We start from the raw sequence: 20,071 nt of genomic DNA, 5'->3' as shown, positions 1-20,071 counted from the left end.
CTCTGAGTGAAGTAGTTCCTCCTCATCTCAGTTTTGAAAGAGCAGTCCCTTATTCTAAGACTATGCCCCCTAGTTCTAGTTTCACCCATCATCGGGAACATCCTCCCCGCATCCACCCGATCCAACCCCTTCACAATCTTATATGTTTCAATAAGATCGCCTCTCATTCTTCTGAACTCCAATGAGTAGAGTCCCAATCTACTCAACCTCTCCTCATATGTCCATCCCCTCATCCCCGGGATTAACCGAGTGAACCTTCTTTGTACTGACTTGAGAGCAAGTATGTCTTTTCTTAAGTATGGACACCAAAACTGTATGCAGTATTCCAGGTGCGGTCTCACCAATACCTTGTACAACTGAAGCAATACCTCCCTATTTTTATATTCTATCCCCCTAGCAATAAAAGCCAACATTCCATTGGCCTTCCTGAACTGGTTGGCAGACAGGAAGCAAAGAGTTGGAATAAACGGGTCTTTCTCCGAGTGGCAGGCAGTGACGAGTGGGGTACCGCAGGGATCGGTGCTAGGACCCCAGCTATTCACAATATATATTAATGATGATCTAGACGAGAGAACTAGATGTAATATCTCCAAGTATGCAGATGACACAAAGCTGGGTGGGCGTGTGTGCTGTGAGGAGGATGCAGAGAAACTCCTGTATGATTTAAACAGGTTGGGTGATTGGGCAGAAGCATGGCAGATGCAGTATAATGTGGATAAATGCGAGGTTATCCACTTTGGTGGCAAAAACAGGAAGGCAGATTATTATCTGAACAGCAATAGATTGGAAGAAGGGGAAGTGCAACGAGACCTGGGTGTCTTTGTGCACCAGTCGCTGAAGGTAAGCATGCAGGTGCAGCATGTGGTTAAGAAGGCAAATGGTATGTTGGCCTTCATAGTGAGAGGATTCGAGTACAGGAGCAAGGATGTCTTGCTGCAGTTGTACAGGGCCTTGGTGAGACCACATCTTGAGTATTGTGTGCAGTTTTGGTCGCCTTATCAGAGGAAGGATGTTCTTGCCATGGAGGGAGTGCAGCAAAGATTCACCAAACTGATACCTGGGATAGCAGGAATAGCATATGAGGAGAGATTGGGTCGATTGGGCTTATATTCGCTGGAGTTTAGAAGACTGAGAGGGGATCTCATTGAAACTTATAAAATTCTAACAGGACTAGACAGACTAGATGCAGGAAGGATGTTCTTGATGGCGGGGGAGTCCAGAACCAGGGGTTGCACATTCTCCCCGTGTTTGCGTGGGTTTCCTCCGGGTGCTCCGGTTTCCTCCCACAGTCCAAAGATGTGCTGGTTAGGTTGATTGGCTATGATAAATTGACCCTTAGTGTTAGGGGGATTAAATACGTGGGGTTGCGGGGATAGGGTGGGATATGTGTTGGTGTAGGGGTTACGGGGATTGGGTGGGATATGTGTCGGTGCAGGCTCGATGGGCCGAAATGGCCTTTATCTGCACTGTGGGGTTTCTGTGATTCTGTGATTCTGTGATAAGGGGTAAGCCATTTAGGACAGAGATGAGGAGGAATTTCTTCACCCAGAGAGTGGTGAACCTGTGGAATTCTCTACCACAGAAGGCAGTTGAGGCCAATTCATTAAATATATTCAAGAAGGAGTTAGATATATTTCTTAAGGCTAAAGGGATCAAGGGATATGGGGAGAAAGCAGGGACAGGGTACTGAGTTTGGGTGATCAGCCATGATCTCATTAAATGGCGGAGCAGGCTCGAGGGGCCGAATGGCCTACTCCTGCTCCTACCTTCTATGTTTCTATGTAGATGGTACAATTTTAAATAGAGTGCAGGAACAGAGAGTGGGGGTGGATGTACAGAAATCTTTGAAGGTAGCAGGATAAGGTGAGAAGGCTGTTAAAAGAGCGTATGGGATCCTTGGCTTTATTAATAGAGGGATAAAGGGCAAAAGCAAGGAAGTTAGGCTAAACCTTTATAGAACATTTGTTAGGCCTCAGCTGGAGTATTGAGTACAATTCTGAGCACCACATTTTAGGAAGGATGTGAAGGCCTTTGACGGGGTGCAGGAGAGATTTACTGGAACGGTACATTTACAGACGCTCCCTGACCAGTCACCATTTACAGAACAGGAGGAGGCCATTCGGCCCATCATGCTGATCCCGGCTCTTTGAAAGATCTATCCAATTATTCCCATTCCCTGCTCTTTCCCCATAGCCCTGTAATGTTTTTCCCTTCAAGTATTATCCAATTCTCTTTCGAATGTTATGATTGAATCTGCTTCCACCACCCTTTCAGGCAGTGCACTCCCGATCACAACAACTCGCTGTGTAAAAAAAAATGTTCCCTCACGTCGCCTCTGATCCTTTAATCTGTGTTACGAAAGCAAAATACTGCGGATGCTGGAAATCTGAAATAAAAACAGAAAATGCTGGAAATACTCCGCAGGTCAGGCAGCATCTGTGGAGAGAGAAACAGAGTTAACGTTTCAGGTCAATGACCTTTCGTCAGAACTTAAATCTGTGTTCTCTGGTTACCGACCCTTCTGCCACTCGAAGCAGTTTCTGCTTAGTTACTCTATTAAAACCGTTCACGATTTTGCACACCTCTATCAAATCTCCTCTTAACCTTCTCTGCTCTAAGGAGAACAACCCCAGCTTCTCCGGTATCTGCACATGACTGAAGTCCCTTATCCCTGGAACCATTCTAGTAAATCTCTCTGCACCCTCTCCAAAACCCTCCTAAAGTGTGGGGCCCAGAATTGGACACAATACTCCAGCTGAGGCCGAACTAGTGTGTTATATTGGTTTAGCATAAACCTCCTGGCTTTTGTACTCTATGCCTCTATTTACAAAGCCCAGGATCCCAATTGCTTTAGTATCTGCTTTGTTAACTTCGAAGATTTGTGCACAAACACCCCCAGGTCTCTCTGTTCTTGCACCCCCTATAAAATTGTACCATTTAGTGCGTATTGTCGCTCCTCATTCTTCTTACCAAAATGTATCACCTCACACTTTACTGTGTTGAATTTCATGTGCCGTGTGTCTGCCCATTCCACCAGCCTGTCTATGTCCTCTTGAAATCTATTACTATTTTCCTCACTGTTTACTGCAGTTCCAAGTTTCTGTCATCTGAAAATTTCAAAATTGTGCCCTCTACCCACAAGTCCAAGTCATTAATGTCTATCAAAAGCAGTGGTCCTAGTACTGAACCCCTGGGGAACACCACTCTATACCTCCCTCCAGTCCGAAAAATAACCATTCACCACAACGCTCTGTTTTCTATCCTGTAGTCACCTTTGTATCCATGCTGCTACTGCCCCTTTTATCCCATGGGCTTCAGTTTTGCTAACAAGCCCATTATGTGGTACTTTATCAAATGCCTTTTGAAAGTCCATATACACATCATCAATTGCTCCGCCCTCATCCACCCTCTCTGTTACTGCATCAAAAAACTCAATCCAGTTAGTCAAACACGACTTGCCCTTAACAAATCCATACTGGCTCGCCTTTATTAGTCCATGCTTGTCCGAGTGGCTGTTAACTTTCTCCCGGCTTATTGCTTCTAAAAGCTTCCCCATCACCAACGTTAAACTGACTGGCCTGTAATTGCCAGATTTATCCTTCTCCCCTTTTTCAAACAAGTGTGTAACATTTTCAATCCTCCAGTCCTCTGCCATCACCCCTGTATCTAAGGAGGATTTGGAAATTGTGGCCAGCACCTCCACAATTTCTACCCTTACTTACCTCAGCATCCTGGGATGCCTCCCATCTGGACTGGGTGACTTATCCACTTTAAGTACTGCCAGCCTTTCTCGTACCTCCTCTATATCTACCTTTATATCATCCAGTATCCCAACAACCTCCTCGTTTACCGTGGCTTTGGCGAAGTCGTCTTTCTTGGTAAACACCTTGGTAAAAGGAACACGAGTTATTAAGATTGTTGGAATAAGTTCACCTATGAGACAATCAGCTGTGAGAAAATTGACTAAAATAAATTGGTGTGATGCAACAAACATGGAATACACAAACAATGACCGTTTGTATTACATCACCAGCAGATCTACCAAGGCACGGCTCATCCTGGGCCAGAGGATCTGCTGTTTTACAACCATAGGGATGTTACGCGATGTAACAGACCATTTATCAGAGCCACTGGCTTAAGTTGGCAAAATATGTGTATTTCCATGTTTATTGCATGGAAATTATCGCAGTGATTGGGAGACCAAATTCGAGACAGAAGCACAGACGTGCCGGGAATCTACAGTGTTAATGTGGGGACTGTTAATGCTCCTGTGAAAGAAAGAAAGACTTGCATTTATATAGCGCCTTTACCAACCTCAGGACGTCCCAAAGCACTTTACAGCCAATGAAGTACTTTTGAAGTGTAGTCACTGTTGTAATGTAGGAAACACAGCAGCCAAATTGCACACATCAAGCTCCCACAACAGCAATGTGATAATGACCAGATAATTTATTTTTTGTGATGGTGATTCAGGGATAAATATTGGCCAGGACACTGGGGATCACTGCGAAGGCCTTGGGATGTTTTTTCTACATTGTAGATGATATATAAATGCAAGTTGTTGTTGTTGACAGTGGGAAAGGATTCAGTTGTCCATCTGAGGTGGAAACTCATGGATACAGTCACAGCGGGGAGAGGCTGCACACCAGCTGAGTTTAAAAAGAGATTCACTCGCTCATCTCACCTACTGACATGTAGCTTTAAAAAGCTCTGATAATAATTTGTCCGTGACTACACAAACCACTCTGGGTACAGGTATATTGTGTATCAGTAAAACAGTCCGTGACTACACAAACCACTCTGGGTACAGGTATATTGTGTATCAGTAAAACAGTCAGTGACTGCACAAACCATTCTGGGTACAGGTATATTGTGTATCAGTAAAACAGTCCGTGACTACACAAACCACACTGGGTACAGGTATATTGTGTATCAGTAAAACAGTCCGTGACTACACAAACCACTCTGGGTACAGGTATATTGTGTATCAGTAAAACAGTCCGTGACTACACAAACCACTCTGGGTACAGGTATATTGTGTATCAGTAAAACAGTCCGTGACTACACAAACCACTCTGGGTACAGGTATATTGTGTATCAGTAAAACAGTCCGTGACTACACAAACCACTCTGGGTACAGGTATATTGTGTATCAGTAAAACAGTCCGTGACTACACAAACCACTCTGGGTACAGGTGTCTTGTGTATCAGTAAAACAGTCCGTGACTACACAAACCACTCTGGGTACAGGTGTCTTGTGTATCAGTAAAACAGTCCGTGACTACACAAACCACTTTGGGTACAGGCATATTGTGTATCAGTAAAACAGGTTTATTAAGCATTAAACATCCAGTACAAAGAAGTAATAATTAACAAGAAGATAGTCACAGTCTGCTCGTTCGAGTGACCGCGGCGCAAGTCTCCTGATATATGTTGCTGTGTTCCGTTGACCAAAGCTCGCTTATTTGGGATCTTGCTGTGTTCTGTTGACTGAAGCTCCTATCAATCTCTGGTTACATGGTGCGCGCTTTCGATGTCCAAACCTGTATCTTTATACCCTTTTTCCTCTCATTTTGCTTACACCTGGTAAAAAGTCTTGCTTCCCTCGTTAGCCATCTTATGACCTTGTTGATCCTTCTGACTTTTTCTGTATGTGTAACAAATTACCCTTTTCTCAGATCTTCACTTTTCACAGAACATTTCCTGGAATGTTTTCTAAATAGTCGGTCCATCCTATAGCTGTACCAATGAAGGATGTCTCCAACTCCTATCTCTTTCTCTAGTTTTTATCTCTTTAAGCATAATATTGCTGAATTCCTCATCTCCATAAACTTAGCACTACAATCTGTTACTTCGGTAATTGGGAACAGCAGTTTTTTTTAGTCAGTTTGGCAGATTTCCCATCCTGCTTTGCTCTCAGCCATTCGCCATTTTATGCAGGCTTTTAGGCTTTTAACATACAATTTCACATAATGGTCCAGAAATTCAGGTCGAGGGCTTCCCGCGGGTGCAAGCCCCCAATCTGCACTTACCTTGTGCGCCGGCCGTTGAGCTCTGGGTCCCCGTGGAATTCCGATCCGGGGCCTGGTCCAGCTGCCGGTGCGTAGTGCTTGCATATCCCAGGGGCGCTGTTAGTTCGAAGCATCCCCTGGGATCACGTGGGCCATGGGGAGCCAATCGGAGCAGCGAATGCTCCATTCATAAGTCTGACAGGAAGAGCTGTCAAGACTTATAAATACTACGGCCCCAAAACAGCACTAAATCTTCAAATAAATTTTTAAAAAACATCACATTTTTAAAATAAACTATAAATTACATGAAATAACTATTTAAAACAATAATTTAAATTTTTGAAAAAAATAATTTTATTTTCTAACGGGGCTAAAAATAAACTTACCTTGCTTTAAAGTATTCAAAAATAATAAACCTGTGGAAAAAAATGTTTTAATTATAATTAATTCACCACTTACCTTGTAAAAAGCAGGCGTTATGCCTGCTTTTTATATATGTAAATTCTGCAGGCTTACCCTCCCGGGACAACCTGTAAAAAACCTAAGTTCGATGCGCACGCGCAGCCTCTCCCACACACGCATTCGACAACTGAACCCCTTCATTCAGGGGAACAGAAGTGCCGGTTTCCCACGCATGCGCAGTGCATGCAGGAAACCGTTACTTCCATTGGGCCTACGGGTGAGTACCCCGTGCGTACTCACCCGTGGAGACCCGAATTTCTGGGTCAATGAGTGGGCGGGGCATCAGGGCACCTGTTCCCAATCTGATCCAAGTGCCCCGGAGGTGAAAATCATTGGTGGATTGTGTGTCAGGTGTGTGTCCAGCTGCGGGTTTGATTGGTCAGTGACTCGCCCGGGTTACCCAGGGGTTTAAAGTCAGAGCAGGGCGCATGCGCGGCCACCTTGGGACAGGAACCAGGAGGAGAGAATGTTCTCAATTTCTATCCTGGACTCACAGTGATGGCTTTTGTAAACTGAGAGTGTGCAGCTATCGGGAAAGATTGAACAGGTTGGGGATATTTTCTTCAGAAAAGGGAAGACTTAGAGGAGACCTGATAGAGGTCTTTAAAATGATAAATGGCTTGGACAGGATAGATGTGGAGAGAATCCAAAACTGGGGGCCATAAATACAAGATAGTTACTAATAAATCCAACAGCGAAATGAGGAGAAACGTCTTTACTCAGAAAGTGGTTAGAATGTGGAACCTACTAATACAGGAATAAAAACATAAAATGCTGGAAGTACTCAGCAGGTGAGGCAGCATCTGTAGAGAGAGAAACAGAGTTAGCGTTTCAGGTCAATGACCCTTCGTCAGAACTGGATAAAGTTGGAGATGTAACCGGTTTTAAAGCAAGTATAGGGGCAGGGAGAGGGGGGAGGGGAGGAAAGAGCAAAGGGAAGGTCTGTGATAGGATGGAAGGCAGGAGAGATGAAGAGACAAAAGGGATGACGGTGCAAGGCAAAAGGAGGTGGTGATGGGACAAGTTAAGAAACAAAAGATGGCTCTAGATGAAGTGTAAATGGCAATGGCAGGATGATCAACAGCTGCCATGTGAGAGAGAGAAAAAATGATTGGGGCAGAGGTTATGGTCTGAAATTGTTGAACTCGATGTTGAGTCCAGAAGGCTGTAAAGTGCCTAATCGAAAGATGAGGTGCTGTTCCTCGAGCTCACGTTGAGCTTCATTGGAACAGTGTAAGAGGCCGAGGACAGAGAGGTCAGAGTGGGAGTGGAGCGGAGAATTAAAGAGACAGGTGACTGGAAGCTCGGGGTCACCCTTACGGACTGAACGGAGGTGTTCCGCAAAGCAGTCACCCAATCTGCGTTTGGTCTTCCCAATGTAGAGGAGACCGCATCGTGAGCAGCGAATACAGTATATTAAATTGCAAGAAGTACAAGTAAATCGCTGTTTCACCTGGAAGGAGTGTTTGGGGCCCTGGACAGTGGGAAGGGGGGAGGTGAAAGGGCAGGTGTTGCATCTCCTGCACTTGCATGGGAAGGTGCTGGGTGAAGGGGAAGGGGTGTTGTGGGTGATAGAGGAGTGAACCAGGGTGATGCAGAGTGAGCAGTCCCTTCAGAATGCTGAAAGGGGAGGTGAGGGGAAGATGTGTTTGGTGGTGGGAACGCTAATACAGGAAGTGGTTGAAGCAAATAGCGTTGATGCTTTCAAAGGAAACGAGATGAGCACATGAGAGAACAGAATAGAAACATATGCTGAAAGGCTGAGATGAGGTAGATGGAGTGGGAGGACACTTGTGTGGTGTATGAACCCCAGCACAGACTAGCTGGGCCGAATGGCCTGTGCTGTATATTTATCTATCTATCTATATATAGATGGAGTGGGAGGACACTTGTATGGTGTGTGAACACACAGCACAGACTAGCTGGGCCGAATGGCCTGTGCTGTATATTTATCTATCTATCTATATATAGATGGAGTGGGAGGACACTTGTGTGGTGTGTGAACATACAGCACAGACTAGCTGGCCGAATGGCCTGTGCTGTATATTTATCTATCTATCTATATATAGATGGAGTGGGAGGACACTTGTGTGGTGTGTGAACATACAGCACAGACTAGTTGGGCCGAATGGCCTGTGCTGTATATTTATCTATCTATATATAGATGGAGTGGGAGGACACTTGTGCGGTGTGTGAAGCACAGACTAGCTGGCCGAATGGCCTGTGCTGTATATTTATCTATCTATCTATATATAGATGGAGTGGGAGGACACTTGTGTGGTGTGTGAACACACAGCACAGACTAGCTGGGCCGAATGGCCTGTGCTGTATATTTATCTATCTATCTATATATAGATGGAGTGGGAGGACACTTGTGTGGTGTGTGAACACACAGCACAGACTAGCTGGGCCGAATGGCCTGTGCTGTATATTTATATAATTCTATATAAACTCTTTTTACAGGATATTAGAATGGGAGGATTTGCAGGCGGGACGCTCAAACCAGACATCACATCAAGATCTGACTGAGTCACTTGCTTTATCAGGACCTGAATATTTTCAGCCTTTGATTGTGGAAGGAGAAATGTTTGTCTTGTGTGTGGGAAAAGATTTCAAATATCAGTGTGACTGGAAAAGCACCGAGACACACACACCCGAGGGAGAGTGTTCCAGTGCACTGACTGTGGAAAGAGCTTTAACCAGTTACACAGCCTGAAAAAACATCGCACCGTTCACAGCGGGGAGAAACCATACACGTGTTCTGTATGTGGACGAGGCTTTAAACGATCATCCAAACTGGAGAGACACAAGGGCACCCACACCATGGAGAAACCGTGGAAATGTGGGGACTGTGGGAAGGGATTCAATTGCCCCTCCCAACTGGAAACTCATCAACGCAGTCACACTGGGGAGAGGCCGTTCACCTGCTCCGTGTGTGGGAAGGGATTCCCTCAGTCATCCAACCTCCAGATACACCTGAGAGTTCACACCGGGGAGAGGTTGTTCACCTGCATTGAATGTGGGAAGGGATTCACTACTTTATCCAACCTGCTGAACCACAAGGGTATTCACACAGATAAGAGACCTTTTAAATGTTCTGACTGCGAGAAGAGTTTTAAAAACAGAAACAAACTGCTGACGCACCAGCGACTTCACACTGGGGCGAGCCGTTCACCTACTCCACGTGTGGGAAGGGATTCACTTGGTCATCCAACCTGCTGACACACCAGCGAGTTCACACTGGGGAGAGGCCGTTCTCCTGCTCTGAGTGTGGGAAGGGATTTGCTCAGTTATTGCACCTTCAGTGACACCAGCGAGTTCACACCGGGGAGAGGTCATTCAGCTGCTCTGAGGGCGGGAAGGGATTCGCTCAGTCATCCGAGCTTCTGATACATCAGCGAATTCACACTGGGGAGAAGCCGTTCACCTGCTCCATGTGTGCGAAAGGATTCACTCGTTCATCCGAGCTTCTGATACACCAGCGAGTTCACACTGGGGAGAGGCCGTTCACCTGTTCCATGTGTAGGATTCGCAAAATTGGACTTTGTATTAATAAGGGTCAAATGGCAGAAGAGGCCATGATTTTAAAGACTGTTTTAAAAGAAGCCCAGGAAAAAGGGGCATACAAAATGGCCACCATACCATGTGACCGGCTTATTGGGACATTTTTAAATGGTTCCTGTGAATCCTCAGACAGCTTTGTGGATTCAACCCACAGTAAGTTCTGGAAGCCGTTTCTGAGAGAACAAAACCAGACCCACACATATACATATGGATTAGATGCAGATCCAGTAAAGATCGGCCTGGAGACAGAGGCCATCTAAATGTTGACCCAGACAAAAGGGGACAATTTCATATTCATGAGAACAGCACCAAGGACTAGATAACGAGATCAGCAGGACATTAAAAACAATGAAGGTCATTCCAGACCAGAGATGGGCCTTTACCGGCCATCTAAAACATTTTAAAATATAATAACTACCCCGCTGTGCTCCCAGCCCGCCAAAAGTTAAACAAAGACTAACCTGATTTTGGGCGGGAAGTGGAGGCTCCTGAAGAAAAAGGTATAATTGGAGGAGTTGGAGTGGTACGGACACTCAGAAGACACGGCGGAGACACACACTCGGGGAGAGACACACGACCGAGTGGCAGTGGAACGAGAGGAGATGGTTTGGGAGAAGATCAACGAACTCCTCTCCACCATTAAGAAGGCCGTTCGAAGCCGGCATCACGCCCCGGGATAAAACATCATCGACCATCCCTGGGCCGTTGCCAAAACGAGAGGCCATCAACCCAACTTGGGAGAAGAGACAAAAAAATAAAACCCCGAGAGAAGAAACCTTCCAGCCACTCCGGCTCGGGAAGAGATGAAAAGTAAACTGAAGGAACCTATATGAAGACCAGCCCAAGGCTCCTCTGACCAGGATCGAGCCGACGATCCTCGACCCCGCCGACATCCAGGCCCGCCGGTGTCCAGCCGCCCCGACCCCCACCTCAGGAGAGAGGTGTGGCGCAGCTCACAGGGGTTCCACGATCCACGAGGAGACGGAGCGCCTGAAGGGATCAAAACACAGACTTGCTTTCAAAACCTGGTACTTCCTAGGTGGATTGGTGAGCATGTTTCTGGCCCTTCATAATCAGATCTAGATAGGTTTAAGGGGGTGGATTTAAGGGTACAATTAACATGAGTTGTTGTCCCTCGATATTCCGTGTGTTTCCTTATTTCATGATGATCTTTGTAGAGTATAAGATCCCTGTATTTGCCTTAGTTAGTATTGTGTCATTATGATTTGTTTGTGTTTTTCCCTCCCATGTACTCTCTTATCTGCTTGCATTTGATTTATTTTTCCATATGCAATAAAATTTCATTTCATCAAACTTGGTCTACAAGAGTTTTCTCTACATTGTAGTTCCTGCCCCAAAGTCCAGAGTATAGAATCTAAGGGGCGAGTGGGTCGAACCACTCACGGTTTTACTGTGCAAGGGAGAGAGGACTCTAGAGAGAGAAACCTCTGCGATCTAAAACCCCTTACAGAAAATGGCGACCACGGCAGGACTCTGGCAGCAGGATTGCAATGTAGTAGATCCAAGTTGGAATGGTCGAAATGCAATGGATGAGAGGATAGCGGATTATGTCTTTGGCAAGGTAAATCTCACTAAGCAGTGGATTTCCGATCTCTTACTGGATGGGCATCCGGTGGACGCAGCCATCAGGTGGACAGAGAGCAAAGAGCATAAGAAGTCAGTGGAGAAGGCAGTGTGGCTGATGTGTTACAAGAAGCAGGTCCAGATCTTGGACTGAGTCGTTGCAGCACAGGCAGCCAGGATCACAACCCAGGCAGCAGAGATAGAGGAAAAGGCCATGGGTGGGGAAAAACTCATCACAGCGCTTCACGCGCTGAATCAGGAATGCCAAGTGGTAGCTAGTCAACATCAGGCTAGGATAGAGTACCTGGAGTGCCAGGTTACTGAGGCAAAGATCAATGAAATGAGGATACGGGAGAGAAACGCCCACCTCGCACAACAGCTAAGAACGCAGGAGGAGAGAGTAGTGGAGGTTAAGGCAGCTTACAAGCTAGCCCTCGAGCACGGGTTTGAGAGCACAGACCACGGCCCCTGCCAAAAGACCATAGAGGACCTAAGAACGGCCCTGGTTAAGGCAAGAGGCATGGTGTGTCTCGTCAGCCCGAAAGCTAGTCACATGGACTTTTTAAAGGAATCAAAACAGCCGATTCCAGCTGAGGTAATTGTGGTACCAACAACCGAGCCCTCAGCACCGCTGAGCTGTAGTGAGACTTGGCCGGAAAAGGAGGGGGTAGTGAAAGAGGAGGTAGCCGAGGTGGAGTGTGAGGAAGAACCACTGGTAGCAAAGCCGGGACCGGCACCAATGTGTCCCGCTCGGCACCAGAGGTTCGGTCCCAACGCTGCCGACGGCAGTGTCGGACCCCACCAGAACCAGCTCGTGGTGCCCTACGCTGCCCCGCAATTAAGGTCCATGGTGAGCCACCTCGCACGACTCACCGTAAAGGGAGATCCCTCAATTCATTTCAGGGAGATAGAGGAAACAGCAGCCATTAATGACTGTGATGATCAGGAACAGGTGAAACTGTTGCTTTTCTCCCTGGATTCCACAATCCTTCAGTGCCTCTCAGAGGATAGTAAGAGGGGACGGAAAGGGTATGCGGATCTCAGGGAGGAAGTTTTAGAAGTGATGGGAGTGGACGACGGTAGTCCGTTCGACCATGTGGAAGGGACCGTGCAGCTATCTGGAGAACCCCCACGGGTTTTCGCAGAAAGGCTGTGGCCGGTGTATCGACGCAGCTGTCCGGGTATGCCTGAATGGGCTGCAATGAGCGACGAACAGCTTGGTTACCAATGGCTTGCCAGAGATACGGGCCCTAGCCAGATCTTGGTTTGATCCCCAAGGTCCTGGCGTCACGGAGGAGACGGTGCTCCGTCAGCTAAATGTTGCGTACAAGAATTGTAGAGGTCAGGAAACACCTCCCCAGAAGGGAAAGGTGCATGAGGCAAAACCCGCAGCCCCAAGCAAGAAGGAGTGGCGTCATGAGGGGAATCGCCCTGTCCAAGCCAAGCTCAATTGCTACGGGTGTGGGAAGGATGGACATTGGCGCAAGGACTGTAGAAATCCGTGGAAGGATAATAAAGGGAAATTTCCCGCAGCCCAAGCCCAGACCGCCGCCCCAGCACCAGCCAAAACCCAAGCCGTAGCTCCTGCCCCAGCACAAGGAGCTGGTGCAGTTATGGATCCCGCTGCGATTGAATCAATTTTAGAGGCAATGCGGTCTCTGATGATTTCGCAGGGGAAAATAGCTGTCACCACCAGTCTTGTCGCTCCCGAAACCCCGACCGCTGTGCCCAAATGACTAGAGCCGGCGCAGCCCGTTTACTTGTGTGCGCTGCGATATGATATATGGAGGCGACCCCTCGTGAAGATGGAAGTGCAGGAGGTAAAAGGGACCTATTTGTTGGATACGGGGGCATCGTGCACCGTGATCCACACAGATAACCCCACCGCCTCGCCTCTGTCCACCAGGGTTCCATATATTCTGTCGGGCTTCACAGGCAAGGAACAGGCTGGCGCACATTCCATTCCCCTCTCCATTCATTTAGGACCACTCCGCACCAAGTGGAGGTGTATACTAATGAAGTGGGAGGTGGAGAATGGGAAAGGGATCCTCGGGTCCGATTTCTTGGTCGAACACGGGATCCTCGTGGACCTAAGAAATCATTGTCTTTGGGGAGCGGGTAAGGGTGAGCCGGGCAAGGTAGTCATCATCCCAGGGGAAGGAGAAAGAGGAACCCTGTGTACCGTGAAGCCAAAAGAGGGCTATGACCTTGAGCTCATGGTCGCAGGCATCCCACAAGATTTGCAGGCATTTGTGTCCGACCACCTGACTACGTTTGCCACTCACAAGCACGATTGTGGGAGGGTCACCGGGTTTGAGGTCAGAGTAGACGGAGACCCCATGGCCCGACCCCAAAAACAGTACAACTTCCCCCGGGAAGCGGAGCCTGACATGGAGACAGCAATATCTTCACTGGTGCAGCAGGACGTGTTGCGACCGATAGTCACCCATGTGAACTCTCCGTTATGGCCGGTGAGGAAGCCGGATGATTCCTGGAGAGCCACGGTGGGCTACAGAGTCCTCAATAGCAACATCCCAGCCTGCGCACCGACGGTAGCAGCAGTTGCCGACCTGATAGGAAGTATTCCAGCCTCCGCGACCTCGTTCACGGTGCTGGATATTTCTAATGGGTTTTGGTCCATCCATTTAAGGAGGTAGGATCAATACAAGTTTGCTTTTACGTTTAAAGGGCAACAGTACACCTGGAACTGCTTGCCCCAGGGTTTCCACAACAGCCCCAGCATTTTCCATCAATGCAGGGCAGGGAGTTTAAAAGAGTTCAGCCAGCCCAATCAGCTCGTGCAGTATGTGGACGACCTGCTCCTGTTCACAGACACAAGAGAGGAGCATGGCCCACTATTGGCTGAGTTATTGGAGCTGTTAGGAAGAAAGGGTTTCAAAGTAAACCCAAAGAAGGCACGGATCGGCCAGCAGGAAGTGAAATTCCTGGGTCTGAGCCTCCGCGCCGGTGAGAGAGCCATAGATAAGGCCAGGCGGGAATCGGTGCAAGATCTGCCGATCCCCAACACCGTAACGGGTGTGAGGTCCTTTCTGGGACTGACCAGGTACTGCAGAGAGTTTATTGAGGACTATGCAGCCATAGCGGCCCCGCTACTCCGACTCCTACACAAGGGAATGGAGTGGTCCTGGGATGAGGGTTGCCAGGCAGCATTTGAGAAACTCAAGAGAGACTTGCAGACCGCGCCAGCCCTGGGGGCCATAGATGGGGGAGAGGAGTTTTTCCTGGAGGTAGCGGCTAGCGGGGATAGCTTGAGCACTGTACTGCTTCACGAGCGACACGGCAAGCTGAGCCCACGGTCTATTCCTCCAGGGTGCTCACTGACGTGGAGAGGAGCTTTTCCAATTGCGAGCAGCATCTCCTGGCCACGCATTGGGCTGTGAAAAGATCTCTGATCTTCACAGGCACCTCTCCCATCACTCTCCTCACCCATCACACACCTACCCGAATGCTTCTAGATGGAAGGATTAAGGATGGGACAGTAAGCAATGCACGCATTGTGCGCTGGACCCTCCTCCTTTCACAGATGGAGCTGAAGGTAAAGGGTCTCTGCGAGCCCAAGCTCACGGCTAACATGGTATATCCCGGAACAGCCCATCGGTGTTCCGTAGAAGGGGTATGGGAGGTGAACGTAGGTTTACGGGCCGGGATACATCCCACGGGCCGCGAGATCTACGTGGACAGGTCCAGCATGGTATCAGCTGGCGAACGACTCACAGGGTGTGGAGTTTATGACCCCACGGCAAACATTGCCCTGGCGATTAAGCTCCCCAGCACCATGAGCGCCCAGCAGGCTGAACTGGCTGCGGTAGTGTACGTCGTTACACACCCCGAGATCTTCCCCACCCCATACACGATTTGCTCGGACAGCATGTTCACATGCAACTCGTGTACGGAATACCTAGCCATCTGGTCCCACCGCGGATATACCTCTGCGGACGGGCGACCCTTAACCGTGAAGCCCCTGTTAGAAAAGATCTTAGCTGCGGTGGGAGAGAAAGGGGAAGTCTTTATCCACAAGGTAAAGGCCCATTCCTCCACGGAGCCCCGCGGCGAGGGTAATCAGCAAGCGGATACGCTAGCCAGGGAGGGTGCCCGCACCGGTACCTTTTGGGATCCCTATGGGTCCAAACCCGTGGCAGTGATCCAAGGCGGGGATGGGACTCAGGGAACCACAGGGGTAACACTGCCCCCAGACCTCAAGACCGTCCAAACCCTAGATCCCGCCCTAAAAGCAGTCCTCAAGGCTATCACTGAGGGCAAGGAATTAGAGGGTCCATACGGTACAGCAGCCCTCTCCATCAAGGAAGGCATGCTGTTCCGAGAGGAACAGTGGGTTGTGCCACAGCAGCACCGGAGGGAATTCCTTCAACTGGCACATGAGGGTCCAGGAGCAGGACACCCCGGGCCTGAGGTCACCTGGCAACGGGTGGAACAGGCGGGGTGGTGGCCGGGACTTCAGGACAATGTCCGCGAGTTCTGCGCCAATTGCCTAGTGTGTGCTGCAAACAACCCAGACCCCCAGAAAAGGAAGGTGCCCATGGGGCACATCAGGAGAGTAGAGGGACCATGGCAGTCGATACAGGTCAACTACATCGGGCCCCTGCCCACCGCCCAGGGAGGCTATAAGTACTGCCTTGTCCTGGTGGATGTGTACACCAAGTGGGTGGAAGCCTTCCCATGCCGAACAGCCACGGCACTTAGTACTGCCAGGATCTTGGTCAGGGAGGCGTTCTCGCGGTGGGGACTACCACGATTTGTGGAGTCTGACCGAGGGGCTCATTTCACTGGCCAAGTGATGCAGGACACCCTCATGCTCTTAGGCATTGAAGGGAAGTGGCACGTGGCCCACAATCCGCAGTCATCTGGGATTGTGGAGCGAATGAACCGCACCTTAAAGGAAAAGCTGAGGAAGGAGACGAGGGACTCGCCCCAGAAATGGGCAAAGGCCTTGCCTCTAGTCCTCATGGGGATCCGGGCTAGCCAGTCTAAAAGTACGGGGTACTCCCCGCACGAATTAATGACTGGAAGAGTCATGCGAACCCCCACCCATGCACTAGCCCCGGTGCTCACTGAGAGGCAGCTCCGAGAGGTGAATCGGGACAAGTTTGCCCGGAACCTCTTTGAGCGCCTGAAACAGATCTATGGGCAAGCGGCTGGGAACATGGGGAGGCAGTATCAGGGCAACCGATTGCTGCTTGAACCCCGAAAGACAATCGAGTGGGAAGTTGGAGATCAGGTCATGGTGTGAAACTATGCCTGAGTAGGGAGTTTAGAACCACTGTACATGGGGCCCTACAGCATTGTAGACAAGGCCAGCCCCATGGTATACGCAGTGAAGTTGCCCCGACGCACTAAATGATTTCACATCAATCAGTGCAAACTGTTTAAACCGGGTGGAAGAGCATCAGCAACTGAAGCCAGGTCTGAGGGCAAAGATCCTCAGCCTGAGGCGCGCGATGAGTCACAGACCACACAAGCTGGCGTTGTAGCCTGCTTGGAAGGAGAAGCTGTCCCGCCCACCTGGGGGGAGGTTTCCCCGATGGCCTGGGACTCGGATGAGGAGGGGCCCGAACAACAAGGTCCTGCCCTCGACACGATTCTGGAGGAGGTCGAGTCGGAGGACGGAGGTCCCGCCCTCGACTCGAGCGTGGGGGAGGTAGAAATTGGGGGTGGAGATCCTCCACCTGTAGGGACAGGTGAGGAGGAGTCGTCTGCCACAGACCCAAATCCCGAAGGGGCGGAGCCTGAGGGGAGGGAGCCGAAGCCCACAGTCGTGGAAGAGCCACGGGCTGTGAGAGCTGAAGTCCCACCCGAAGGTCCACTCGCCAAGGGAGCCGGCCCGAATCCCAAAGGGGCAGAGCCTGAGGGGAGGGAGCCGAAGCCCACAGTCGTGGAAGAGCCACGGGCTGTGAGAGCTAAGGTCCCACCCGAAGGTCCACTCACTAAAGGAGCCACGCCCAAAGTACCTTTTCGCAGGTCGACTCGAACGCCTCAGCCAGTAAAACCTTGGCCCGAGTCCCCCGCTCCCAGTAAACGCCAAATTGAGAAATCCTTGACAAAACGCAGTCCCCGATTAACAGCAAAGGGCTGCGGGGAACCCGAGCCACAGGTCACTGCAGCCCCGCCACAGGGAGCGGCGAGCTGCAGTCCAATCAGGGATTAGGCAAGCCGCCCGGGGACGGGCGGCGCTGTACATAAGTTTAAGTTTAAGTTTAAGGTGTGTAAATATTAAGGGGATTAGAGTTTAAGTAGTTTTGAAATCTGCCCAGTATGTGTGTAGTTTTGGATCGAGGTCGAAAGACCCGATCATGCCGTCACCTAAGCCAGAATCTCTCGGGAGCCTGGCTATATTGTGTGATTTGTTGCAGGAACCAGGAGAAAGATGAGAGCGATCCTCGTCGCGTTCGTGATGATCGGGTGGAGCTGGGCCTATCGGGGCCGCACTAAGGACCACCATTTACGGGTGCTCTGGCAACAGAGGCCCCATCGCGACTGATGGAACCGGCCCACGGGACGCTGAAGGGACTGCTGTCTACTTCCATGAAGGAAGGTGGCCAGGCTGGCTGGGGTCGAACTCTACTGAATACTCCAGCCAGACGGGGTTCGCATACAGAGAAACGTCTCTGATGTGCCCCAGGGTGCGGATCATTGCACCCAGGATCAACGTCACCGTGGGAAAGAAGATTTGCTTGAACTGTCAAGGACATGTACTTTTGGATCGTTGGTGGTGGCTGCGCAAGTTGAGCAGCACCATGAAGAACTCCACTGTGGAGTGGGAGAGACTGGGTAACAACACCCATCGGACAATTACGGGATCTCACGGGGGGTTGAGTGTCTGTTGGGACAAATGGTGGGAACCAGATGAGGGGATCTACATCTGTATGTGGGGTTCAGAACGCGCTTGCCCCACAGGCGTCTCCATCTTTTTCCAAAGACAGTGGCAGGATGCTGGACAAGGAATGAGGTGGGACGTCAGCACACGGGCGTGTGGAGTCCCATACTCTCAGATCCCAGTAAATGCCACTGAGCTCATCACCCGACTCCGCAAGCCCCTGCCCACAATTCCAGTAGCTGAAGCCCTCAAGGAAGGGTGCCCCACCACGACAAAGGGACCCGGGAACGGATTGGTATTGGTACCCACAGGTCAGGTACTGTACCAAGGGGTACACTACGCGGTGGCTTCGGTGATTTTAAACCTCACCGAGGTACGATTGCCAGAGTGGTGCCCCAGGGAAACGGAGCAATTATACCAGGTCCTGTTAACAAACATGTTTAAACGGTTTTACGAATTCGACTTTGCCGATGTCGACAGAGCCGAATTGTACACCACACCACATCAGGTCTTGGACAGAGTAGGGAGACAAAGAAGGGGTGCAGTAAATGATATTTTCACAGCTTTTAATACAGGAACTTCCGTCATCAACACACTGGATGATGTGGAGCTGCAAACCCAGATCAATGGTTTAAAAACACAGTTGAGAAAGATACTGACTGATGAGAATAAGGTAGTGGGTTCTGAGTTACATGAGGACCAGGCCATGACACTACACTTAAAAGAGATAATAGCTGAGCTGGAGAAACACGCCAAAACGGTAAATGCACTCATCAGGGAGGATCGGAATGCGTCCGATCAGGCTGTGCAGAACGAAGCTTGTGTGCTATACGGGGCGTAGTTACTGGGCGAGGGCCGCAGTAATCTGGAGGATTTAAAGCAAGGTTTAGTCCCCTCCTGGATCAGCAACAAGCACCTCGCAGCCCTCCACCCTTTTGAGAATGCATTGAGTCCGTGCCAGCTCAGACTAGCTTCAGAGGCCTACCCAGTCCCAGTGGACTGTGGACAGACTAGTCACACCATTATGGGTATAGTGATAAGAATGCCAGTGATGGGAAAGACAGCCAAACCCGCCCGGTATACAGGGTGGAGAACATTGGAGTCATTCAGGGGGGTGCGCACATTCGCTACACAGGGGTCCCACCTTACGTCATTCGATGGGAGCATGCAATGATGGGTACCGACCTCTCGGGGTGCTGGAGCCGGGGAGCACACATCATCCTGTGTCCCCAGCACTTGAATGCCCATTCAAAACCACAGTGCGGGTTCAGAACTGCTGGCGCGAAGCCTATAAATTGCACCATGGAGGCAATGGCACAAGGCCATGTGCCCCCGCAGGTGGCATATATCGGAGGTGGGACATACTGTGTCACCACTGCAGCGCCCCACTACCAACATGGACAGCATGGTTGGTGTCCGGTTAGTGACAGCAGCTTCTGTTTCAAGCCCAGGGCAGAAGTTCAAGTGGCCCAAGAGCGAATTGTCCCCATTCCTGAACCTTCCACTGTTCACATCACTGTTGAAGAGAATTTCACCGATTTACAGTGATTCGTTGCACATTTTGGATATATCATTCCCCCTCTCCCTGAACACCTCA

The 20,071-nt window shown here is 49.7% G+C and overlaps 1 pseudogene; it reads left to right on the top strand.

Annotated features, from left to right (window-relative positions):
• The first annotated feature begins 3,992 nt into the window (after positions 1-3,992).
• On the top strand, positions 3,993-9,947 carry LOC147119403 (uncharacterized; annotated as a pseudogene).
• The last annotated feature ends 10,124 nt before the right edge of the window (positions 9,948-20,071 follow it).

This window comes from Somniosus microcephalus, chromosome 4 (assembly GCF_052327205.1).
Source record: "Somniosus microcephalus isolate GS21.2 chromosome 4, FLI_Smic_1.0, whole genome shotgun sequence".
Classification (NCBI taxonomy): Eukaryota; Metazoa; Chordata; class Chondrichthyes; order Squaliformes; family Somniosidae; genus Somniosus; species Somniosus microcephalus.
This window is presented reverse-complemented; position numbering and strand designations above follow the sequence as displayed.